General features: G+C 35.1%; 1 long non-coding RNA gene across 2 annotated transcripts in view; it reads right to left on the bottom strand.

Annotated features, from left to right (window-relative positions):
* Nucleotides 1-723: 723 nt before the first annotated feature.
* LOC125920826 (uncharacterized) overlaps nt 724-23,374 on the bottom strand; it is a 58,103-nt gene continuing 35,452 nt past the window's right edge. The window contains exons 4-5 of one of the 2 annotated variants that reach the window (XR_007457215.1): nt 5,095-5,131; nt 724-3,448 (exon numbers count right to left, since the gene is read on the bottom strand). This is a non-coding gene — a long non-coding RNA (uncharacterized LOC125920826). The remainder of the gene's footprint in view (nt 3,449-5,094; nt 5,132-23,374) is intronic. The other variant, XR_007457216.1, reaches the window with a different exon arrangement.

Raw genomic sequence — 23,374 nt, 5'->3', positions numbered from 1 at the left:
AAGCTCTGAGAAAACTCCTGGAAAGCCTATCTCCTCCCCAGTTTGTCTGCCTTCTTCTCTACAAGTTTAGGCTTAAAGAGAACACAAACCAACAAAGACAGGGTGGAAATTGTCTTTTGGGGTCCTGATCACACTTCAGTTCTTGGCCCTGACACATGAAAGTGGTCAAGAATTCCACAAGCAAAGAGTTCAGAACTCAGAACACAAAATCTGGCAAACTTCTTGAGTTTTAGGGAGAAGCAAGCAACAGACTTCTCACATCTTCCCCATTCACTGGTTTAAACAGAACACAATTTAATAGTGGTAGAATGTCTTGCCACTTGATCCCAAGTTAAATACCCTCCCCCATAGCTTTACTCATATAGAGATACCTTAGGTAGTAGACAATATCTTACAATTAGCCTTTGGGAGGTTGCATCTAGAACCAGCAGTTCTAGAGTGAACTGCATCTAGTTCTGCATCTAGAACCAGCAGTTCAGAGTGAACAGAACCAGGTAAGCAACAATATTAATATAACACTCTTAATTCTGCCCGAGTATGCCACAAGTTATGGATAACTTTTCTCTCCAGGGAGAAGAAAGGAAGATAATTGTTTTATTAGAAATAGTAGCATAGCAATAGAAACAGGCAGGTAAATTCCTGAAACTAGAGGTAGAGGGGAAAGAAAACATTTAGCCCTCCCCCTTGCCAAGCTTCTATCCTGCTCCTTTGACCCCTCTCAGACTAACTCTCAGGCAACAGGTATTACCACTGCCTTTTGGGATATGGGTTAATAAATCTTCCCACTACTCTATCCATAACGAAGAGAAGTCCTCAGTTTTGTTGATGTTGGGGTAATTATTTTCTGTTTGCCAAGCTGGATCTCTGAATTCATTTTTTTTTCTTGAATACATTTTCATCCCAAAGGAAACATTGTTTTTCAAGGTGATTCAATTCTCCTAGACCATACAGATTTTGTGGTATTATTGGATTAAATAGGCCTTATGGGTTTACCTTGGGAACCTGGACACCATTTATAACATTTTCTGTGGGGGGAATACATTTCAAGCTGTAAACTACCAGATCTACAAAAAGCTCATTAGTAAGCCAGAAATGCTCTTTCTTCTCTTTGCCTTACCTTTGCCTGTGAGAAAAGCAACCACAATGGTACGAACTGCATTCTTTTAACTAACTTCTTTTATCAGCTGGAATGCTTTTGTCTGTAAGTAACAGAAGACCCTGCTAAACGTGGCTTAAAAAATAAGGACATTTATTATGACATTCAGGAGGAAGTCCAGCGAGAAACAGATCTAAGCATTGGCTCAGCAGCCTAACAATGCCTTAAAGTACCTAAGCTCGTTCTAACCTCTGGCTTGCCTTGCTCTGCCTGTCACAAACTTCCTCATCCCCAACCCCTTAGGCAGCAGTAACTCTATGCATTAAATCCTCATAACAACATCCAAAGGCTGGAAAGGAAAGGGAACTGAGGAGTTTTCTCCTTAACGCGTATTTCTTTTATCAGGAAAAATACTTTTTCCAGAAGCCTTGCAACAGACTTTTTTTCATGTCCTCTTGGCCAAAACTTGGTTACATACAAATCCCAAATGAATCTCTGGTTGAAAGGGGAATGATACTATGGCGATATCCTTCATATTTCATACCTGAGCTAGAAGTGAACTCATCTTTCCTGAGCACATTTTTCCCAAACTTGAACAAAATTGGGGTTTGATCAGGGAAGAAGAGAGGACTGGTTGTTGGTAGGTAACCAATAGCATATGTCACATTGTAATTTTACTCCCATTTATTTCCTCTTGCTTAAGAGGTTTACTCTAGACCGGTAACATATGGCACTGGGCTGTGAAGATGAGACTTTAATGGGATACAAAGCACATTAACAAAATGTGTGCTAAATTGCAATGCTATGGTTGTGCTGCAAATTCAATGTTGTGAAATTATATTCCTGATTAGACAGTATAAATAGTGCAATGCCAGTTTGGATGTTACAGTGATTCATTGAGTTTAAAGACATAACATGTGGAAAACTCCCTAGTGCTAACAATGCTTTTCACTGACCTATGTCCAATAAGCCAAAAGATAAAACATGTGAAATTCACATATAAACAAGAATGTTAGTTATATGCCACTTACTGTACAGATGGTCCCCAACTTACAATGGTTTGACTTATGATTTTTCAGCTTTATGATAGTGTGAAAGTGATACACATTTAGTAGAAACTTTATTTTGAATTTTGAATTTTGATCTTTTCCCAGGCTAGTAACATGCAATCCAATCCTTTCTAGTGATGCTCGGCAATGGCAGTCGGAGCTCTGTCAGCCATGGGATCATGAGGGTAAACAACTGATACATTTACAACCACGTTGCACCCACACAACTATTCTGTTTTTCACTTTCAACACAACATCCAATAAATTACATGAAATACTCAACATTTAATTATAAAATAGGCGTTGCATTAGATGATTTTGCCCAACTGCAGGCTAATGTAAGTGTTCTGAGCACATTCAAAAGACTAGGCTAAGCTATGCTGTTCAGTAGGTTAGGTATATTAAATGCATTTTCAACTAATGATATTTTCAACTTACAACATTTATCAGGGTTTTATCAGGACATAACCCTATCATAAGTCAAGGAAGATGTGTTCATTGAAATTATGGCAGCTTTTCTATGATTAGTAACACAGGAAATGTCACTGATAGTCTAGGGACTATTAGCAATAGTTTTCTCAAAGCAATATCCCGTGAATTAGAGTCAGATATAACCAACAATACAGTCACCAAAGACACCCTTCTCCAATAATACTCTTAGACACCTATTTAATAAAGACAATTGCTCCTTTTGTAAAGATCATACTCCTTATCACAAGGTTGCGTAAAAATAACTCACAACTTAGAAACGTATCTTAGGTCATCTTCTTTGTCTCAACAAGAGTGTGCAGCTCCCACCATAGAACCCAAAGAGAGGAGAGGTGAGTTCTAAACCCACTCAACTCCAGTGAAGTAATCTGATACAGGCTGGGTTACAGCCAGATTCAATTACTTATGCCTAAAACAAAGCTACAACACTTAAATACACAGAATCACAATGTCAACGTCTACTAGAATTTTCCTACGAATACAATGTGGTCCCTAGAAGAGAGGATAGTCCTTCTATAACCATATCCTGGTTGGGAACCTTGTGAAAAGATATGAGTCTAAGAGAGAGTATACCCTCTGTATTACCTCTCTCCTTTAACTTTGAAATATCACATAGTAATGAAAACGATGTGTCATTATGACTTTCTTTGACTTACTTCTCTTCCTATGTGGGGTCAGAGCAAGTGAAAGCAGGGGTTCCCATCATTCTTTATTGAATGTCAATAGTTCTTTCTTCCTTAACTTTAGTTGGAGAGTGAAGATAAAAGGATTATCAAAATGAGAGTCTTCTCACTTCATCAGATTTAATGTGTGTCTGAAAGGGAGGAAAGCAATGCTTAAAGAGCATATAATGTATCTTTTCTTTTTGCACAAAACCAAAGGAAGAATAAAAAAGAAGTACACAGACCACATTTACATGGGAAATATTTTTTAACTACAGTGAAAACTATTTTACAAATTTTAGTCATTAGCCATAAAGTTAGAGCAATCTTAAAATTAGAAATAAATAAACAATGTCGGGGTAACCTAAAGCTATTCGTGTCAATTCAACTTGAATTCCTAACAGTTGTGCAGTTTGCAATTAACAATCTAACACTGCATTGTCCTATCAAATTTGAATTATGATCTTAATCAATTTATCAATAATAATTTAATGGTTGTTCAGCACTAGGCTTAGCTCTTTTAAGGAATACAAAGGGACTATAAACACAATGCCTGCTTCAAGGAGTTTACATCATAGTCAAGGAGATGATTATTACACTTGAAACAATACAGCATAATGCAGCAACTATATAAATTAAATGCTAGATTTACATGCAATCTGAAATGTACACATGTTCATACACTTCTGATATTTTATTTCTCATCTATTTTCTTCTTTTGACTTTTTGTACATGCAGTTTCTCTCCATTAGCTTGGCTATTGGTCTTTATAATGTGGGTGAAGCACCAGGCTTAATGTACTGTAGATTTTATCTAAAGCTGGTGTCTGTGACAGTTTCTGTCTGCCTTTACAAAGCCCAAAATAAAACTAAGCTAAAGTATTCTTGAACTTTTTATAATGTGAATAACTTTCTGCTTGCTTAAGAATTGTTTGGAATAATTTCTCAGGAAAGAACAGATGTTGGTAAAGCTAAAGAACTAATTGGGTTTTGCACAGTTCTGTCAATACATGGGAAAGCTTCTGTCTATCTAGATACCTGCCAGAAAATAACAAAAGGTTTTCACTGACATGCAAAGCAAGAGTTCATTTAATTTTTCAGAATTCTATTTTTCAACTCTATGTTCATTAGTTAAGTTGATATTCTTTGTCCCTAATTATGTTGTTTTAGGTGCTGAAAGATTTATTTAAAAAATATGTATAACTAATTACAAAACTACATAGATATTTGTACTTAATTGGAAGATGGATAGAGGTAGCTTATTATGATTTTGCAAGGAAAAAAAAAAAAAAAAGCCCAAGTAACTATGATGTTTCAAATCCAAGAAAACTATGTATGCTTAAAAAAGTGGAATGTCTAGCTATAATTATTTCTTTTTACATCCAAGAATTAACCAGCTAACTAAATATAACCTATATTAAATCAGTTCTACATCATAACCTCAACTTTAAAGTGGAAATCTTAGTAGACAAAAATCTTTTGCTAAGGAACTATTCAAAATATTTTCAAAAAGGTTTTCTTCCTGCAACTAAGAAATTTGAATTAGAGATGCATAATAATAAAACATCTACTTAATGAGTTTTTTACATATTGATAGACAAATATGTAGAAAACGGTTTTAGTCTTGTTGAAACAAAATGGTCCTGATGTCCTTTATGTCTTCCTGACTTATTGTGAAATATATTTTAATTATTCAACAATTACTATCTTACCTATAAAAGGAAATTGTCTCTTTAAAGAAGTAGGATAAAAAAAATAGGCCAACTTGTTTATGAAGCAAAGTATTTTCATCCACTTACTCATAGTTCTTGGCTTTTGACAGGATGTCTTTGACATCTGAAATGGAAATAGTCACTCTATAATTACACAACTTTCTATTCATATATATATATATATATATATATATATATATATACATACTCATGCTAAAAAAATTAGATGAGCTTATTTGAATTGCATAGGCCATCCATTAGAATTGAGGAATTTATTCAGTTGGGTCTATAATTCCTAAGTATATCCTTATATGACATTGCAACTTTTTCCTGCCAAGTATTTGTACATAGTTTTTTTTTTTTTAAGTTTATTTATTTATTTTGAGAGACAGAGTGAAGCCAGAGTGAGCCAGAGAGAAGCAGAGGGAGAGGGAGAGGGAGAGAGAGAATCCCAAGCAGGCTCCATGCTGTCAGTGCAGAGCCCAAAACAGGGATCAATCTCATGAACTGTGAGATCATGACTTGAGCTGAAATCAAGTGTTGAGCACTTAACCAACTGAGCCACCCATGGTCCCCTATCTATACATAGTTTAAAAGTTACAAAACTTTAATATATAGTTACATCTTTTGGCCACTTATTCCAAATAAGTCCCCATCAGAACAAAGGCAATTTATGCCTTGCATCATGATCCTTAGTAACTAAATTACAAAGGGATTAAAATGCACAGGTGATGAATGGTATAAATATACAAGGAATTTTTTTTTTATTTTTACATTTATTTATTTTTCAGAGGCAGAGAGAGATAGAGCACAAGTGGGGGAGGAGCAGAGAGAGAGGGAGACACAGATTCCGAAGCAGGCTCCAGGCTCTGAGCTGTTAGCACGGAGCCTGATGTGGGGCTTGAACTCACAAACCATGAGATCATGACCTGAGCCAGAGTCAGACGCACAACTGACTGAGCCACCCAGGGGCCCCTACAAGCAATTTTTCATGCTGTGCTTTAATTTAAGAAGGGGACATGTATAAATGTTAGTTTGAAAAGCAGAAATTTTCAAATGATTTACAGTTTTCCTATATAAATACTGTGTATCCTAATCTCTTTTTCAGATTCAACTTTCTTGTGGGTCCAATGAGAATAAAATGGTTTCTAGAGAAGAGTATATTTTTAGTTACTAAAATCTTATTACCTTTATTGAGATATATTTATTTTGAGACATTTAATCAACACTTAACTTATTACAACAAATCTCCTGTTCCTAACACCCCATTTATATTTTACCATTATTTAGGAAACATAGCTATCAAAATATTACAAAATAATGCATGTATTAGTCAAAGATGGCTACAATTATGCTAGATAACAAGCACCCCAAAAATCTGTGACTTGTAAAAACAAACATTAGGGCACCTGGGTGGCTCACTTGGTTAAGCGTCCAACTGGGGGTGAGGTCATGATCTCATGGTTCGTGGGTTTGAGCCCCGTGTTGGGGTCTGTGCTGACAGCTCAGAGCCTGGAGTCTGCTTCAGATTCTGTGTCTTCTTCTCTCTCCATATATAATCTAGGATACCGAGTTCCCATTGCTTTTGTATTTCTCTGGTAGTACACACCATAGTCTAACTTCTGCATTATTTGACTTGTCATTTACTGAATGCCACCTGTCAGTCCTTCAGAAGCTCTATTTTGCATATTTCCTGCATCTTAGCAAACTACAAGCTCCCTCAGATCAAAGGCTGTCTTACTCATCTTTGGCTTCTCTGTGGGGCCTAGCACATCTCTTTTGCACAGTAGGTTCTCAATAATATTCACATTTAAAAAAATGGTTTTGTAAGAAAAGGTCTCAGTAATTTTTATTCATTTTGTCCAGGAGTTTCACAAAATGATATAAAATTTTACTCTAGGCTTCAGCAAAAGCACCTGGATCACAGACACTCAATAAACTGTAACGGGGTCATTAGAGGTAATTGGATCTATTTGAGCCAGGAAAAGACTGTGCCATTTGCCTTGAGGTATTTAAAATCAAAGATAGAACCTCATTTGTCTGGGATAATTTGAGTGTTGGTCTGCATAACAGTTGTGACCCCTTCAGACTATTATGGTTCTAAATTAAGGATTTTGAACATTCAACTAGTAAATGGTAAACTGACAAAAATTAGGATATACACTCACTAACTTGTAACACATTATTTATATGATTACAGATGTCTCCAAAGTTATTAAATATTTTTACTTATATAGAATAAAGTAGCTAAAATATTATATTTATAAAGTTTTTTTAATCCTCATTGATCTTTTTCCTATCTTCCTTAACTACTGCTTTTATATGCCACTAATTGCCCAAAAACATAATGTAGCCCATTATTTCTTTATAGGCTAAAGAAATTTAAATTTTAAAGCTAGAAGAGACTAGAAACTATTGAATCTTATCTGTTAATTTCACACACTAGCAACTGAGGTGCATAAACATCATTATTAAAGTCTTAACCTATCAGAAGTTAAATTGTGACTGGTCTCCTGACTCCTGATACAATATTTTTATTTTACCATCGTTTGCCTTTTTAAACTCTTCTGTTTTTCAAAATCTCTATGATGAGACTCCTTTATAAGTACTTGGATTTATTTCCAACTTTACCCTCAACACAAGTCTTTACTCAGGGTAATTGCCTTCCATTATACAAACTTCTGTTGGGAAGAGTCTTCCCTTAAATTCCCTGCTGTCCAACTCAAAGACTGTCCTTCCTTATGAAACAAACTCTGCTGTTCCAAATCGCAGTGACTCTGGAGACTTCAAAAGCAATATTTTTGTCATCTACAGGTTTAAAACTCTAACTTAGGTGCCTTACATAAAGACAACTTTCAAGCAGTTTATAATACAGCTGGGGAGAGTAAACATGTTCATGCAAACAGGGCAAAAGATTATGAGTATTCTAAAATGGTCACGGTGAGCTGTAGGAGCACAAATAAGAGAAGGGTATTTAGGTAATATCTGGTGTAAGCATTTAAAGATGGTGAAAAGTCTATAAAGAGGGAAGGACAATATGAGATGATAGGTAAGCATTGCTCAAAGGCAAGAGTTATAAAGTGCAAAAGGAAAGCAGCAAATATCAAATTTGGCAGGGCCTTAGGGTTTGTTAAGCAGGGTAGTGAAGAAAGTGTAAAACAGGAGTAAGTCAGAGTGAAGCTTTATCTAGATAATATTAATTTCCAAGAAAAGGTACTTGAACTTCATTCAAGAACATGAAAAAATATGAAATATTGAGAGTATTTGAGCAATGCAATATCTTAGTCAGAATTTTGCTCAGGAAAATTAAACCAGCTAGAGTCTATAGGATGAACTGAAGAAGGACGTAACTCATGCCAAATAGACCAGTTGGGAATAGAATGCTATATTTCAGGAAACGGTTAACAAGGGTCTGGACTAGAACAACAACTAGAAGAGAAAATAGGGGCTCAAACGTGTAACAACACTGGGATATAATCAATATGATTGGGTCATTGATTGGATATAGAGAAGAGAGAGAGAAGTAGTTAACAGACACGTCCATAGAGAAAGAAAGAAAAGAAAAAAGAAAAAACACAGAAGAACATCCAAGTATCACAGAGGAACATAATTACATTTTTAAAAAGTATTGAGTTCTGGAGCACCTGGGTGGCTCAGTCAGTTAAGAGGCCAACTCTTGGTTTCAGCTCAGGTCATGATCTCACAGTTTGTGGTTTTGAGCCCCACATCAGGCTCTGTGCTGACAGTGCTTGGGATTCTCTTTGCCTTCCCCTCTCTCTGCCCCTCCCCTGCTTGCACTCTGTCTCTCTCAAAATAAATAAGTAAACAACAACAACGAAAGTATTGATTTCTAAGTTAAATCCACAACATGCATATTATATGTTCCACAAATTAATATGTATATTTTAAATACAGCAGCAATTTAATGCTTAATTACATACTGACATTTTGTTTATTAATTGTTTCAGCCATTTCCATCTTCAACAATAGGAGATACTTTCTGAGGCAGGGAAAAAAGAGGAGTGGATGGAATGAACTGACATGTAGAAAATCATTACTACATTTCACGCTCAGCATAATATATATGCTGCTATTGCCATTTTACAGAAAAGGAAACTAAAGCACAAAACTATCAGCTAGATTGTATTTCCAGAGAAGATATAATGTGTCCCCATTTTTAGTGACTCCCAGGACTTAGTGACTGTCAAAGTTATCACTGAGTTGAGGTTCTGGGAAACAGATTTTGGCTGAATATAAGAAAACAAACAAACAAACTTTTCAACAACTATAGCTGTGAAGTTCAAGAAGAGAACTGAGATCTATGGGGAAATTCTAATGAGTTTATTTAGGTATGCAATCTATAATCAAGGGAAATCACAAAAGTTTTTGTCTCAAATTGTTTCAATATAATAATTGATATGTGAGTAAAGTACACAGAAGCAAATATTAGTATTTATGGACATATAATATATATTTGTATCTTTTTCTTATTAAAGGTTTTTGCTTGATTTTCCCAGAACCTCTTCATTAAGAAAATGATGCATATTTTTAAAATTTTAATGTTTATTTAACTTTATTATAATCTATGGAATGTATGTGAACTGTGTGTGACTTCCACAGTGTCTCTTTACTATCAGTCAGTAATAGCTTGACATGCAGAAACAGAAATGGTACCCTGTATAAAATGAAGGAAAGCTTCTTTGTCAATAGTCAGGTATATTTCAACAGCTAAATCCCTTCCAAAAACCCACAGCAAGGTATGATGAGATAGCAAGGGCTGAAGAATAAAAAAATTAGAGATCCACAGAGAAAAAGGCACAAATTCTTATTTAGGGCAAGAGAAAGTCTAAAACCCCCTAAGATTCTACTAGATTCCTTTTGCGGGGGGGAGTCTATGTCTAAAACAAGACTTAATCCCCTGGCTCTTGGAGTTTATCACAATGGCAGGAGCTGGGCAGATTCATGATAGTTAACTCTGGATCATACATAAGATTTCTTCAGCTACTTAGGGGTCTGCATCAGGGAGAATTAATATGCCTACATGTGTGATTTAATGCTATCCAAAAGTATATTTTTATTTTTCAAAAAGAGAAACTGAGACTGAGGGAAGCTAAGAAATATTCTGAACATTATAGAATGGGTCAAGCCAACATTTTCATTCAGACTCCAAAGTTCATAATCTTTACACTATACCAAGTAGTTGTAATATTACCTAAGCAGGTAAAAGTTTTTCTTAAAAAAATGTTTCCAAATTAGGATTCATATTTCAATTCACAATTTGTTTTACTATTTGAATGGCTGTATAGATCATAAAACAAACCTCTGGATCTTATACTATCACTGGAACTTAATCTTTAATTCCTCTTGATATTTCTGCTTAAAAGTAGATTTTTCCCTCATTGATTTTTTTCTCATAAAATCTCAAAAATAGTTTAATATTTATAAATTCTAACTCTTCTTGACCAAACCTTCAGATAAAAAGAAGAAAAAAAAAGTCAGCAGAACTATTTACAAATTAACAACAATGCAAAAAACATAGAACACCCAGAAATGACAAATAAAGAAGAGGTCCCAGATATCAAACAAGAAAATTGCAGAATAAAGAGAACAAAATAGCAAGTAACTATTTAAAATACTGCTAACCAGAGGCCCCTGGGTGGCTCAGTCAGTTGAGGGTCTGACTCTTGATTTCAGCTCAGGTCATGGTCCCAGGATCATGGGATTGAGCCCTGTGTTAGTCCCTGTGCTGAGCATGGAGACTGCTTGAGATTCTCTCTCTCTCTCTGCCCCCTCCTCCACTTGCTCTTTCTCTCTAAAATAACATAAAATAAAAAAATTAATAAAATAAAATAAAATAAAATAAAATAAAATAAAATTAAATTAAATTAAATTAAATTAAATTAAATTAAAATAAAATAAAATACTGCTAACCAAAGGAAAAACCAAGGAGATATTCTGAATTTGGGCAGCTTTCTTTTGACCGTTTCCAAATGAACACACCAAAATTAGATGTTTGGTCTGAAACATAGTCACTTGTGATTAGAGTGGGGTATTCAGAAAAAGGTCTCTCTGTTCATTTAGACTGTTAACCTCTACACACACACACACGCGTGCGCGCGCGCGTGCGAGCACACACCTACAAATACATCCACAAAAGCCAACTATAAATTACTTTTTAATATGAAAACAAGCACTCACAATCTTCTACACATGTGATTCTATATATTTGTATGATTCAGAGAACACTGTACCAGGTATAAAAGTAGACTTAGATTCTAAACTGGTTTACCCCTTATTAATAGAGTGACTCGAAAAGTTACCAATAACCTTGTGCCTCAGTTTTCTTATCTGTAAAGTAAAGGAGTTGGGATGGATGATTTCTAAAGTCATTTCCAGCTATATGATTATATATGAATCTCAGACAAGTGAGATGAGAAAATCTATGTGGCTGTATTGAATTGTCTTTGTCCTTGGTCCTGAACAGCTTCAGACTTTAGGGCTGATTCATTATAGTCAGGGAGGAAAATTTCCATTTCAATTTCTAAGATAATCATGGCCAGGTTTAACCCTTTCAGATTAAATGTTAATTTTCTTATTTTTCTTAGGCCTCTATATTTGTTATCCCAGGACTTTCCTATAATTAGATGTCAGTCTTTTGATTAATTCTGTATTTGCTTCAGGAAAGTACCTACTTTCAGCCCTTAGATTATTTCTAATGTGTGTGCTCCCTGCCCTATCTATACTTGCTCTTGTGCTTTTATGCCTTTTTTCTTGCACCTAAGCAGCACTTTACTTTCACTGATTATTCTCTTTAAGAGCCTGATCTTTCCCTTTAAGATTCAACAATTATGGTCAATAATATACAGAATGATGTACCTCTAGTTCTTCTTTGTTTTAAACCAAAAACATTTTATCTCAGATATAGAAAATCCTCTTGTTATTGTTTATTCTTATTCCCAAACATCTATAATTTCCTTAAAATAATGGTAATTAAAATGTCCATAAAATATTTTCCAAAGTTTTAATTATTGTATAGGCAAGAATAAATATGTTCTACTTATATAACTTAAAGCATAGCTTACCATGCTCCATAACTCAAAATTAGAAAATTATAGTAAATCAACTGGTGTGCGCATAAGAATCACTTTACCAAACTGTAAATTTAGTAATGAGGTAACTAAATTCAAAAGTTCAAATGGCTGATCAAGTGGTAATTTATTAATGTGTTTTTATCACTCAAACATACGTAATGATATATTGTTTTAATTAGTAAATGGGATATACAAATGATAAAGAATACTTTCTGTCTTTCTACTCTTTCTTTGTTGATCATATCTAGAGGTTGTCTGTAGCCTGAAGGAGAAACAGATGGATTGATAAATAAATCTTTACTGTACAAAAACTTAAATAGGAAATCATTATCCTAACTAAAAGTCTCTGAATTTCGGCACTGATTCATTTTTTATTTATTTATTTATTTATTTATTTATTTATTTATTTATTTAATTTATTTACTTTAGTTTATTCCATACCTTTAACTTATTTCTTTAATTTATTCTACAATGTCTAAGGCAGAATTCCAAGCTGCTGGCACTAGACAAGGACTCAAATACAGAATAGAGGGTCACAAACTGACTCCGCCAGGGAATGTTTAGATAAACACTACCATGTAATAAGCATAAACACCAATTATTGCCAGGACAGATGAGTATGACTGTGACATTACATTTCTGCTTTCTACACACACTTCTGAAGTAGTTTTAGTTTTAGTTCTTTTCTGAGTTCTCTTACCCTTCAAGACTATTTTTTGGGAGTATGAAGGTACAAAGAAAAAGAAAGTTATCATTAAGAAACAGTTCTCTAGAGTTTCCCAACTGAAGCTGTTGATGAAGCTCTTACATGTTAGATACCTCGATTGTTAATTCTATAAAAAATTGTCCCAAATTTTAGTGCTTTTCTAGAGTCTAGCAAATAATTCTAAATATCTCCACTTGCTGTGCAAGAAAATGAAGCCAGATTATCAGCTTCTTTGGATAGTTATTTTTATTATTATTATTATTATTATTATTTTAGTGTTTATTTATTTTTGAGAGAGACAGGAAGACACAGTGTGAGCTGGGGAGAGTCAGAGAGAGAGGGAGACACAGAATCCGAAGCAGGCTCCAGGCTTCGAGCTGTCAGAACTGTGAGATCATGACCTGAGCCAAAGTCAGACACTCAACTGACTGAGCCAGCCAGGCGCCCCTACTTTGGATGGTTCTGTAAAGTGATGCAAACAATCAGAATCACCTTTTATTGTGAGCATTCTCCAAGCGAATTTTTGGTTATATAGTGCAATTTATGTTTATAATGACTAGGTAAAAATTTGTAATATATTAAATTTATAATATAGAGTTGTGATTTTGTTATGTATATATAGTTTATTACACACAGAGTCCTTTTTAAATAATTACTGTGTACAGTAAGTATATTTATACTCATATTGTGCCTTTCATAACAAAACTACATTTTAAATGTCTCTAGTGTCATGAGTGCTTTTTTAATTTACAAAAATATTTATTGAGAATCTGGTATATGTCAGACACCCTCAATGCATCAGTAACATAGCAATGAAGAAATCCTGACTTGAATAATAATTGTTGGGAAATAATATTCATACTGTTTGAAGTAGTTATTGTTTTCTTTAATATGGTATATAGGAATATGCTGCAATGAAACAATTACTTTTTGTAATTTAATTATGGTAAAGCAATTTTTTAAAGACAACCATTACAATTGCTAAATATTCTCATGACCAATTACCTTCATATCATCTTGTCAGTTCGTTGTACTGAAAATCTTGTTTCCATACAACTATTAATGCTTTAATTTTATTGCTCTCATTTTATGCATGATGGTAATGGAAAATTGCACACAACTTGTTGAATCTTGCAGTTCGACAAGATAGTTCATCTTTCTACTTTACTGTGACTGGATAATATCCTTTCTGTACACAATGTGTTTGTTCTTCTAGCTCATCTCTTTCTATTTTATTTTCTGTCCTACCTCTTGAGTTTGCTATTATTCTTCTTCACCCCCTACCCCATAACAAACTTTCCAGCAAACTTGACTCCAGGGTTCCTTTGTGCCATCCTGAAAAAAGAACAGTATGTGAAATATGCTTTAATAGCATGCCCTTGCTGCTTATATAAAGAAACACCGTAGGTAAAATAATGTTCCATATCTCTGTGATATATTGCCATTTGTGACATGATTTCCAAGGGACTATAACTTTATTTTATTTTTTCAGTGACTTTACATGAAGTATTTAATAGTAAGTTTCTGTATGAGCATATCAACTAGAAGAAATGTTTACTGGTCTTGATTAACCGGAAATTTCCCTATTATTAAGTATTGTGTGATCAAGTACATTTTTCTTAAACTGCCAAAAACTTAAAGCCAGGAACCAATCCAAGCTTTATGGGACATCAGGCTTATATAATTTTGGGAGCCTTGTTTCAGAAAAAAGAATTTAAAATTATGAATACAAGGGGTGCCTGGGCGGCTCAGTCAGACAAGGGTCTGACTCTTAATTTCGGCTCAGGTCAGGATCTCAGTGTTCCTGAGTTTAAGCCCCGCATCTGGAACTGTGCTGATGGTGTGCAGCCTGCTTGGGATTCTCTCCCTTTCTTTCTGCCCCTTCCCCATTCATGCTCTCCCTCTTTCTCTCTCAAAATAAATACATAAACTTAAAAAAATAATAAAATCATGAATACTAAATTAGGTACAGGGCTGTGGAAGAGCCTCATTCTAGTTCAGGGCTTTTGAAGCTGGGGCCTTATCAACAACATGGCAAATTCACTTCTGCTTAGAACCTAAATTTTATTCCCAACTGCTACTATTTTCCTCTATCATCATTTCTGAATGCACTAGGTACCCTCTTATCCTTACACAACTGCAATCTAATTGATTGATTAACTGAAATTTCTGGAAAATATGGAAATTTAAAAAAATTACATATACATGAACAAATATATACTTTAAATTAACACATGCAAATATTCATTTTTCAATCTTTTGATTGATATCCAAGGCTTTTTATATGGTTAAAGAATGAGCTAACAGATATTTCCTACTTAATTTCCCCCATCCTCACCTTTTACAATTTAATTTGTACATTTAAATTTTGCATTAATGGTTTAACATTTCCTATACTATGCTTTTACAATAAACTACCTCAAAATTGTTTCAAAATAGGTGGACTAAAGTTATCATTCATGACTATTTGTACATAGATTCTCTATTTTGTAGATTGTCCATGGCAATATTGTATTACATGGTTGATTACCCTAGCCCTTTCTGAATTGCTTCCTTTGGTTATATTTGGCATATGCTATGTAAATAAAATAGAATTCATCCCACTCAAAACATATGATAAAGTTTTTATTTTATAGAATTTTGAACTATGTTACTTCAACTTTCCAAAATCCTAGGTAGTTGATAACTGAATATACCTTAGGTGTCATTTCTTATACACATGAATTATTTATACTCAAAAATAATAGAGATGGCAGATTCTTTTTTTTTTAATCAGTAGGTAAAAGTAGAAATGAGTCAATATGCTAACATAGCTTTTGTGTTGTATTTAACATTTTAAATTTACATAGAAACAAATTATAAAAATATTAGCTGTCATCATCTGTCTTGTCACATAACAGTGAATTGCAAATAGTCACTGGTATTTTCATTTGACCTTGTGGTGTGGAGTTTTAAGAGCATGCATTAGTGCACAGATATGTATTATCCTTTAAAATCTGCATCCAGTCACGTGGGTTCAGTTTCAGTATCTGGTGCTATCATCTAGAACAAAAATAGGTTTTTCTTTCATCTGTACAGCATAACAGAAGAATTTGAACCAAAGTCAGATATATATTCTGAAGGAAATCACTGTCTACCTTTCCATGAGAGAACTAAATTTTAGTAATTTACTTCAAGTTTTAGTTGTGCAATCAATTAATTTCATACACCTTATGTTGCCTCATCCAAGATGGAGTGATTTTATTTTTTAAAAACCAAAAGATAGGTTGCTTCATAGTGTGCACCTTGCTATGAGCTACAGTAATTTTTGTAAGTCCATTAATTCAGGAAATTTGATTTTACACCATTTTGCAGACCAAAATACCATGTTATTGCATGGATGAGAAAGAAAAATTAAATACTTCAAAATATTTTCTCAGAAAAACTGTTAGTTTAGGTTATTTTAAAAAATATACCTAAGCCAATAGGCCTTATAAAACTATAAAATTAAAGAATATGAGTCCTTTTAGAATCAACAAGCTTAAGTTCTTTTCTGAACACAACATAATCACACATCATTATAAGCTGTCATTTCTGAAACTTGGTCATTGTTTGAATGTGTGATAGCCCAATATTGGAGAAGTACCTAAAATGGATCATGAAAAGGATTGGGGATTAAGAGTGATGCCATAACAGAATGACTGAAATTACTGGCACTGTTAGGCCTGCAAAACCTAAAATAAAGAGGAAATAAGACTGAAATACATTCAAATATGGGAGGTATTTAATAGGCTGAACTGTGTGACTTTTCTACTAACTTCAGTGTTATGTTTACAAAATTAAGAAACATTTTTTAAGCATTTCCTTTCATAAAAATTCTAAACATAGGTGATTTGTCACTTTAGGATATAGTATATAGTAAAAATATAAAATAACTCATGCAAGATTTAGATATGCATGAATTACAATTGGGTTACTACAGGAAATGAAGAATCTTGACAGAACTACTTCTGATCAAAGCAAAGAGAGTAACCATACCTTGGTGCTCCTGTGCAATAGAATGTTAAATAGACAAATAGCAATTTGTCTGTAATTATGTTTCATTTTTTCACTTTGATTTTCACAACACAGGTTATCATGAAAAATAAATGATCTAAAGAAGTATCGCTTCGAATGAATATAAGGAATAATTGATTTATAAGACAATTCATTCTATTTCTTCCTCTAGTGAAAAAATATATTAGTTACAATCATGTGTATATTTACAATAAAGTTTAAGATAGTACAAAAACTCATTGAGATTCCTTGCTTCATAGTGACTACTAAAGTATTAGGTATTGATGGCATAAATCATGGGTCCACTTTTAGGATATAAGTTCCTATGAAACAAAATTGGCAGCTTATTGCAATAAGCATAAGTATGTCATTAAAGACTATACATGTAACATTCTAAAAATGCCAGCTTGCCTTTAGAATGGCCACAAATTTTCATTTGTAATTCTTGTGCTTATCTGTCAGGATAGGCTTAATTATGCTATAGTAACAAACAACTCTAAATGTCTCAGTGGTTAACCCAGCAAATGTTTATTTTTTTTTCTTACTGTGTACAATCAGTACAGACCAGTTGAGGGTTTTGTTCATTGTCTTTCAGAGACCAGGCTGATGTGTATGTTGTAGCTATTACTTGGAATGCTGTGGCAGCAGGAAAGACGATTTATGAGGATCTAACTCTGTCAATTAAATGCTCTGGCCCAGAAGTGGCCGATGTTACTCGTGTTCATGACTCCTTTGGCCAGAGCTAGTCACATGGGCTCACCTGAGGAAGCCAAGTAAAAAGGAAATCATGAAAGAAAATCCCACCAGGTAGCCAGAGCAGAAAGAGTTGGTGAAGAGCACTAATGATTTCCACATCGTACTTGCAGCACCAACCTTAATGTTGTAAAGGCAACTATTATTGATTGAATAGCTCATTTAAGTGTTGACTTCTTTAAAACACAACCATGACTAGAAAGTAATATTAATAGGCCACTTTTTCTGACCAAGTCTAGTAAAAGAACCCTTCTCAGGATCCAACTCCTGCTGAGAAGCCTTGCTAAGGTTTCAGTGCACTTCAAAAGCCTTCTACTAATTGTAAGTTTGGATAAAACTGCTATTTTGAGAGGTTAAGTGATGTCAGCTACAAAAACACTTCATCAAGAGTGGTCAGCTCTTGGCAAGCAATCTGCCTCACTGGGAAACAAAGGTCTAAAGAAGGGAATAACAGGTAAATACCGTTATCGCTGTTTTAAACTGAGACTGATTTCAGCCTTTAAAGTTCTTTCGTCAAGGCTTTGTTGAAAACTCAGTCATTTTATGGATAAGTGTTTTGCCAAAATACCTTTTGACTGGCTACTATTAGATAATGCATAACTAATAAATTGAGAAATAGATTGAAGTTTAAAATACAGGAACAATTTTCCCAGTCCATTAAGGATATGAGAGAAAAGAATTTTAGGGATGGTTTAAAAAATACAGCAGTGTGTGAATCTCAGAACATTATCTGTGTGGTGGGAACAATGAATAGTGGTTAGTTTCACATGATGTCTTATATTCAATTTCTTATTTCCTCTGGAATGATGAACATTTTGAAAATGAAATAGTGGTTTTGAGGATCAAATAGCAAAGCTTTTAGTGGGTGTTGCTTTTAGTGGGGTTTTGAAATATTTTTTGTGGCATGCTGATTTTACATAATAGGTCATAGATCCCCCCAATACTAAATTTATTAAATAATACTTAGCATAAATGTTTCAAACTTTGTAATTTTATTTTATTTTATGTGTATTTTGAGAGAGAGAGAGACACACACACACACAGAAAGAGAGTGCAAACAGAGGAGGGGTAGAGAGAGAAGGAGACAGAGAGAATCTTAAGCAAGCTCAACACTCAGCATAAGCCTAATATGGGGCTCGATTCCACAACCATGAGATCATGACCTTGGCCAAAACCAAGAGTTGGATGCTTAACTAACTGAGCCCCCCAGGCATCCCCAAACTTTCTTATCTTAAAGTATTGGGAAGCTAGAATGACAGGAGAATGTACATATTTTAATTTTTAATGCTTTGTATTTCTAATAATAAGATAAAAATATAAAGAAAAGATTACTAACATTTAGAATATAGCAACCTAATTATTTTTATCATTAAACAAAAATACTAATAGCTAATGTTTTTTTGAATGTTTACTACGTTCCAGGCATTATCATTATAAAAAATTTATTTTTATTCACTAATTTTATTCTCCCTAGAATCCTCTATTGTAGGTACTATTATTATTATTAGCAATTCACAAATGAAGACATTTAAAACACAGTCTGATTCCAAAACCTTTGTATTGTCATTGTTTTGAGAATATGGGCTTTAGAGACAAAGTAACTGAGGTTCGAATCTTGCTCTGCCATTTGGTAAAGTAGCAACCACTTTGGATTAATTTTTAAACCTTTGTAAACATCAATTTCTTCATTTGTAAAAGTCATGAACTTTTGGTGAGAAAAAAGTATAACCAAGAGGCAAAATTGTTTAGTAAACTGTCTTTCCCTAAGGAGGTATCCCCCCCCCCCCAAATATCAGCTAATATTATTCTTCTTGTAATCATTAGATATACAGGGAAGCATTTAGCATAATGTCAGGACTATAGTAAGTACTTAATAAATACTGTTTTTCTTTCTTGTATATATGGAAAAATCTTAATAGACTGAAAAATAAAAGACTACATCACACGTGAAATGGATTTCAACTGGGATGAAATTCCACAGGATTATGAGAATGTGTCTGTGAATGACCTTGAAATGAAAACCCAGGTGATATTTTGAATTCTGTTTCTAAATTTAACCGTGTCATCGTCTCATATTATTTCTCTCATTGCCAGGGAGTTTGGTGTTCATTTAATATATACTGGGTACATTCTTCAAAGTATCAGCTTTCAAATCCTGGCATTGAACCAGTTTCAATGACTATTCACATTTCCTACAGAGGCATAGTGGAATTTAATAAAAGATCTGTGGTTTGGTGGGGGAATAGGGTATCAGGGTATAAGAGATTTGTGACGGCTGATACATTTCTTTCTTCTTTTCAAAAGCAAAATTCACAAAGTGCTTTAAATTGCTGACAAAATTATAACTGAATATCAGCACCTGTAAATCCAAGCGTCACCACTGACTATTAAAATGAATGTAGTGCTAAAGTGTATTTGAGGTTCAGTGCCCTAAAAAAAGTTCTCTGGGAGCCAAAAGTAGCTCCTGTACTGTCTGATTAAAGATACCTGTCTGCAAAACTAAATGATGCATCAACATTGCAAGCTCAAATCAATTTAATTGATTTGTGTGTATCATTATCCTATCCGTTATGTTTATGTTTTCAATTGTCAAAAGCAGACTTTGCCGATTAAGGAATGTGTTACAGATACAACATTTAAAGGATGGGGAGTCCAATCATTAGTCTATATCATACAGAGCTGGCCAAGAACATTACTCTTCAAAAATGGAAAAATAACAGTTTGAGGAATAGGTCTGATGACACATTAGCTCAACAAATCCAAGAAGCTAATGCAGAAGTGGTGTTACACTTAAAAGACGAGTTTGATTTCCAGAATTGCCAAGTAAAAGTTACAAAAGTTGACTGAAGATAAACTTCACCTACTATGTTAGCTTTAGCAAATTGAAAAGTGATGTCATAAAAATCCTATTCTGATGGGTCGCCTAGGTGGCTCAGTCAGTTAAGTGTCTGACTTTGGCTCAGGTCATGTTCTCACAACCCATGAGTTCAAGCCCTGTGTCAGGCTCTTCCTTGATAGCTCAGACCCTGGGGCCTGCTTCAGATTCTGTGTCCCTTTCTCTCTCTGCCCTCTCCAGCTCATACTGTCTCTCTCTCTATCCTTCAAAAATAGACAAACATTAAAAAATTTAAAAAAAAGAATTCTATTCTGAATTAGCTACGATTTTTTTTTACTACTAATTGCCATTAAAATGAATTGTTCAAATAAAGCTGAAAGTATGTATGACCTTGGTTATTTATAATAAGAAATAGCTACACACGATACCATTTTTTGTTTATCATTCCTACTAAGTTTTGGTTAGAATAAAAATATCAAACTATAAAATTTAAAAATATTAAACTTCTTTATTGATGCTAACAGATTTGAAATTTAAAATTTCCATCTGTATAGGGCATATTTAAACTTATTTGATATTATCTTATTGATGGAGATGAGGAAAAGAGAATATATATACCAAGCTATTATGGATGAAAAGTACTTTAATTTAAAAAAAAATAAAACAGACAAAGTGACAATCTTGTGTGGTTGGCTACTACTGATTACAATAAAGGTTTATGGGCACCTGGGTGGCTCAGTCAGTTAAGAGTCCGACTTCAGCTCAGGTCATATCTCATGGTTGGTGGGTTTGAGGCCCGACTGGGGCTCTGTGCTGACAGCTCAGAGCCTGGATCCTGCTTCAGATTCTGTGTCTCCCTCTCTCCCTGCCCCTCCCTAACTTGCACTCTCTCTCTCTCTCTCTCTCTCTCTCAAAAATACATTAACATTAATTTTTTTTTTTTTAAAAAAAGAATAAATGTTTTATTTCCTACTATTTCTAAACTTCATTTCACAAGGAGATCAGGGAAGAGTGTGGTGTAGGAGGATGCTGGGCTCACCTTGTCCTGCTGATTGCTTAGATTCCACCCACGTTGGCCTAAATAACCCAGAAAACTGCCAGAAGACTAGCAGAATGGACTCTGTGGAGCCAAGCATAGACAAGAAGCCCATGGGAGAGGGTAGGAAGAGCAGAGACTCGGTGCACACTACATGGACTGTTGGGAGGGAGCCAGGCAGTGGAGGGGCATCCTGTTGGGCAAGGCAGAGCCCCTGAAGTCTGGCTTGCAAAAGCACAGGGGCCGGATTGTATGAGTTCTGACAGCCAGTGGGACTTAACATCTGGAATTCTTAAAGTCAACAGCTCTGCTCTCTGAGAGTGGGGAGTGCAAGAGGACGCTGGGAGGGAGAGTTGTTAAGTCCCGGAAGGACAGACCTGGGGGACGGGGGAGGACAAAGGCGCTGGCAAGCACCATTTTCCTCCCCTATCTCCCAGCTGAAATTCCAAAGGGAACCAGTTCCCTTCACCGAACTTGCTTGCACCCCACAAACACCAACACTGTGCTTCTGTGGATCCATCCCTCTGGCAGGCCTGCCTTCCTCCTAATGCTGCAGAGCCCCTCCCGCAGGGGACCACTGAAGGGGACCAGCTAAGCCTGCCCCTCCCATCCCTGTGCACTTTGCAGATTCACCCCGGCTAATACGACCTTGGCCATATCCCATAGAGCATCACCACAAGACTGGCAGTGTGCAAGTAGCCCAGACAGGGGCCACACCACTGCACAGTGAGTCCTGCCCCTGGGAGAGGGGAAGATAAGGTACACACCAGTCTGACTGTGGCCCCAGAAGTGGGCTGGGGGCAGATATCGGGTCTGACTGCAGTCCCGCCCACCAACACAAGTTACTCCGGACAGCACAGGGGAAGTGCCCTGCAGTTTGGAGCTACTGCAGACACTAGCCAAAATGATGAAATGGAAGAATTCTCCTCAAAAGAAACTCTAGTAATTAGTGACAGCTAACGAATTTATCAAAACCGATTTAAGCAATATAAGGGAACAATAATTTAGAATAATAGTCATAAAATTAATTGCTGGGCTTGAAAAAAGCATAGAGGACAGCAGAGAATCTATTGCTACAGAGATCAAGGGACTAAAAAATAGTCATGATGAATTAAAAAATGCTAAAAATGAGGTGCAAATAAAATGGAGATGGCCATAGCATGGATTGAAGAGGCAGAGGAGAGAAGAGGTGAATTAGAAGATAAAATTATGGAAAAAAGAGGAAGCTGAGAAAAAGAGAAATAAAAAAATCCAGGAGTATAAGGGGAGAATTAGAGAACTAAGTGATACAATCAAACGGAACGAAATCCATATCATAAGAATTCCAGAAGAAGAAGAGAGGGAGAAAGGGACTGAAGGTGTACTTGAACCAATCATAGCTGAGAACTTCCCTGATCTGGGGAAGGAAACAGGCATTGAAATCCAAGAGGCACAGAGAACTCCCTTCAGACGTTAACTTGAATCGATCTTCTGCACCACATATCATAGTGAAACTGGCAAAATACAAGGATAAAGAGAAAATTCTGAAAGTAGCTAGGGATAAACAGGCTCTAACTTACAAAGGTAGACACATAAGAATAGTAGCAGACCTATCTACTGAAACTTGGCAGGCCAGAAGGAATGGCAGGAAATCTTCAATGTGATGAACAGAAAAAAATGTGCCGCCGAGAATCCTTTATCCAGCAAGTCTGCCATTAAGAATAGAAGGAGAGATAAAGGTTTTCTCAAACAAACAAAAAATGAAGGAATTCATCACCACTAAACCAGCCCTACAAGAGATCCAAAGGGGGACTCTGTGAGTGAAATGTTGCAAAGACCACAAAGTACCAGAGACATCACTACAAGCATGAATCCACAGATATCACAATGACTCTAAACCTATATCTTTCAATAATAACACTGAATGTAAA

The sequence above is a fragment of the Panthera uncia genome, chromosome C2, assembly GCF_023721935.1.
Source record: "Panthera uncia isolate 11264 chromosome C2, Puncia_PCG_1.0, whole genome shotgun sequence".
NCBI lineage: Eukaryota > Metazoa > Chordata > Mammalia > Carnivora > Felidae > Panthera > Panthera uncia.
Note: the sequence above shows the minus strand (reverse complement) of the source record. Positions and strands in the feature narration are given on the sequence as shown.